Consider the following 4,581-nt stretch of genomic DNA (forward strand, 5'->3'; position numbering starts at 1 on the left):
GATTCTGTATTTTGGAAGGAAGCAATCAATGATGAGATGGACTTAATAATGGAAAATAATACTTGAATTTTGGTTGATCTTCCACCAAGTTCCAAACCAATAGGTTGTAAATGGATTTCAAAAAAAAAATGAAAGTAGGTGGAACCATAGACAAGTTCAAAGCAAGATTAGTAGCCAAAGACTTTACGCAAAAGTAAAAAATTGACTACTTTGATACTTATGCTCCAATAGCAAGAATTACTACAATTAGACTTCTAATCTCCCTTGCATCAATATATAAGTTGATAATTCACCAAATGTATGTCAAAATAGCATTTTTAAATAGTGAATTAGAAGAAGAAGTCTACATGGAACAATCAGAAGGATTTGTTGTTTCAGGACAAGAGCATAAAGTTTGTAAACTTGTCAAATCATTGTATGGGCTTAAACAAGCACCAAAACAATGGCACAAAAAATTTAATGAAATTGTTTTAGCTAATAGCTACAACATAAATGAATCTGACAAGTGCATATATAGTAAATTCTAAAATGACAAAGGTGTTATAATTTGTTTATATGTGGATGATATGCTAATATTTGGTACGAATTTAGAACAAGTCGAGGAGACAAAGAAGTTTTTATCGAAAAACTTTACAATGAAAGGCATGGGTGTAGCAGATGTTATTTTAGGAATTAAAATATTTCGAGATGAAAATACATAACTTTTTCTCAATCGCACTATATTGAAAAAGTGCTTGAAAAGTTTGACCTTACTAATTGTATAGCAGCATCTACACCCATGGATCCTCAAATGAAATTAGTACGTAATGCTGGTAGGGCTATTGGTCAATTACAATATGCAAGAATAATTGGTTGTTTGATATATGCAATGACATATACAAGGCCAGATATAGCATTTGCTATTGAAAAGTTGAGTAGATATAAAAGTAATCAAGGTACTTTGCATTGGTAAGTCATAAATCGAGTAGTAAGATATTTAAAGAAAATAATTATTTATGGACTTTGTTATAATGGATATCCATTAATACTAGAAGGATATTCGGATACTAGTTGAATTATAGTTTAGAAGATCATGCTTCCACAAGTGGATGGATCTTCATGCTTGGTAAGGGTGTCATTTCTTGGAGTCCAAGAAACAAACATGTATAACTGATTCTACCATGGCTATCAAATTTATTGTATTGGCTGCTGTCACTAAGGAAGCTAAATGGCTAAAAAATTTACTCTATGATGTGCCTTTATGGCCTAAACCAATTTCTCCAATTTCTATCCGTTGTGATAGTGAAGTAACTCTAGCAAAAGCATATAGCCAAGTGTATAATAGAAAGTCTAGACATATTAGATTAAAACATAGCTATGTTCGATAATTAATTTTTGATGGAGTGATCACTATAACTTTTGTGTGGTCTAGTGAAAACTTGGCTGATCCTTTAACAAAAAATCTTACTAGAGATCTTGTAAATAAGACCTCAAAAAGGATGGGACACAAGCTCATAAATTGAAAGTCACCCATGGTGGAAACTCGACTCAACACTTGGTACAACGTCAAGTCTTGAGTTCAATGAGACAAAGTACATCATTTGTATGTCGCTGCTAGCACTATAATATAATATGTTATATTCCATCCTAAGTTAAGTGCTAGGTACCCGTAATGGTAAGGAAAGAATGAGTTATATATCTTAATAGACCAATAACATAATTTGTTAGAATGCTTTAGTTACGGGGGCATTCATGGGATTTACCTATGTGAGTGTGAAGTGTGGCCGCTTTTAGGAGTTCAAGAGCTTGGCTCTAGCAACACTCATGAAAAGAAGATATAGACGCATGGTCATAAAAGTGTCGTTGGATACTATGCAGTCATTGGTGTTGAAATCATTGTGTGAGATATGTTCGGTTAACCAAATGGAATAGCTGGTGTAAAACATAGTCTACCATGCAATTTCGATTAACTTTAATATGTTTTCACTAAGTGAAGGTTCAATCGGCAGACACTTTCATTTATGCAATTGATTTCCAAGATTATCACAAAATTTGGATTAATTTGAAAATGGTGGGGATTGTTGGACATTTTCAAATAAAAGATATGATTTCATATCAAAATAGAAGAAAAATTATGACTATTGAAAATTAAAATCAAAATAAAGGTTATGTTTGTTAGAAATAAAAATAAATAAATAATATTAAATTAAATAAAAAAAAGAGTCACGTCTGTTAGAAAAAACCAACAGAGCAACTCTTTGAAACAGACACAAATAGTATCTGTTGAGAACATGCATCTATGCCTATAAAAAATGACCCTCTTTATCTAACGTATATCAGAAAAATAGTAATATTTCTCCTTCTTCTTCCTCAAACATCTTCTAAGTTTTCTTCTATACTATTTTTCTGTAGAAAAATATTATAGAAGTTTGATAATCTTATTATACTCCGGTTAGTGCTCAATGGATTAATTTCGTCAGTGCAAAACGCCATCAATCACTGGGCTTCATTGTATTTTCTAGGTTTATACGCCGGTAACTCTTTTGCACACTACAAGTGGGGGCGAATAAAACCTTAAGGACAATGGCATTGATACACGCCTTGAAGCCAATTTCTAAGTTTTTCAATTTGGTGTTCAAACAAAAGCGAGTGTTATCTCTTGTCTTCTTCAAGCTAAGATTATCTGGGATCTTTCTTTGAATGAATCAAAGATAGCTCAGATTAGTATTTGAGAGTTTTATTATGTTAGAATCTTTGAATCTTTAATGAATCTTATTGTTTTATAGGTGTTAGTAAAGCTTTTTGTCTTGCTAGAGGAAGGCAAGTGAGATTTTTGATCACTAAACTTATTTGTTTGTAGCTACTTATACATTGAAACCGAACAATTTTCATGACCAAGACCAAGTACTTTGGTCTTAAATCCATTTACTAAGGCATCAAACATGGCAGGAAAAACCAATTAAAGGAACTTAATGAGCATTATTGAATCATGGAATCAGGGGGCAAAGAATTAGTCTGTGGATAAATTACTTATGTCTTTGTGAGTAATTTACCTAGTATATGTTTATAACATAATTAAGTACTTGTTAATAACATTATAAGTGCGTGACATCACTTGGCAAGAGTGGTAATAAGAAGGATGGCACATGATTACACAATTAAATATGTGATTTAGAGTATTTCAAAAAAAAAAGTGATCATGTGTGAAAGTTGTCAATTACACTCGAGTATTTGGTTCATTGGTTGGTAGGAGTGTGCATAGCTCGGTTCAATTTGTTTCGGTTCGGTTTTTGGTAAAACTGATAAAAAATTTTCAACATTATAACTGACTGAATCCCATAAGATGTAAAATCGATTTCGGTTAATTTTTTGGAGTCTCGGTTCGGTCGGTTTTTTAGGGTGACTGTCTAGCTGCTGGTTTCGAGGGGTTAGAAAAGGAGTCAGGGAGAGTGGGGGGAATTAGGGCGAGGGGAAATAAGGGGTAAGGGCTGCTTTAGCCTTTAAGGGGGTTAATGAAGGGTAGTTTTATCTTTCTGCTCCCTTAAAAAAAAAAGGAACCGTCGGTTATTCGGTCGGTTCGAGGAGGAATGAATCCCCCCCGATGACAGAGTAGATCGGCCGACGAGACCGATTGAAACAACCGACGGTTGTGGTCGGTTGCCCGTTTGCAACCGACCTGCACACTCTTATTGGTTGGTGCATTATCCTCATGCCTAAAGAATAGAGTTCGAATCCCCCTGCCTAAAGAACAGGGTTTGAATCCCCCCTCCTCTAATTATAAAAAAAAAGTTATCAATTAAATATGTGAAAGCATCTATATAAAAAATAAATAAATAAAAGTTGTCAATTAAGAATAAATTCAGTAAAAAGAAAAAGATAAACTCTAACAAAACCCATTATAATTTTAACTTTTTTCACATGGCATCATGTCAATTTTTTTTTTACCAATTAGCATTTTGGAAATAACCTCTATTTCTGTAAGAAGTTAAGCTGTTAATTTGTCAAGTAAAATTAATAAAATACTTTTAATTCAGAATTAACTTATTTGTTCCCATTTATGAAAATTTTTATAATTTTATTGAGAAAAATTAACAACTTAACCCTTTATCAGAACAGAATTCATTCATAGGATGCTAATTAAAAAAAAGAAAGAAAGTATCAGTTGAAATCACAAGATTGTAAATGAAATTTACCTTTAAAAAGAAATATACATAATAGGTATTTTCAGTTTTTAGTATCAAAAATATGCATCAGTTGCAATGCGATACTTCGCGGTTAAGAGCCTTGATTTATATCTTAGTCAAAAAAAAAAAAACAACGAAAAAGGACAATTTATATGATCAGTATCAAAATTCAAAATATGAGCATGATTGTCATAAGACTTAAGAGTAATCCTAAGTTTGTATTCAGGGACTGCTGGTGTTAACTTCACTCGAGCATTCTTTAAAGTGTCATGAGATACGCATTATAAACGCGGTGGAGTACGTTTCCAAGCATTGACTTTGTCTTTGTTTTAACTTTTAGGCATTTTTCCTTTGAAATAGCGACATGTTTGTTTAGTGTAGAAAACTTGATTAGTTTAATATTAGGACGGTAAGACCA

The sequence above is a fragment of the Theobroma umbraticum genome, unplaced genomic scaffold (assembly GCF_002168275.2).
Source record: "Theobroma umbraticum cultivar Fairchild unplaced genomic scaffold, ASM216827v3 scaffold_30.0, whole genome shotgun sequence".
Classification (NCBI taxonomy): domain Eukaryota; kingdom Viridiplantae; phylum Streptophyta; class Magnoliopsida; order Malvales; family Malvaceae; genus Theobroma; species Theobroma umbraticum.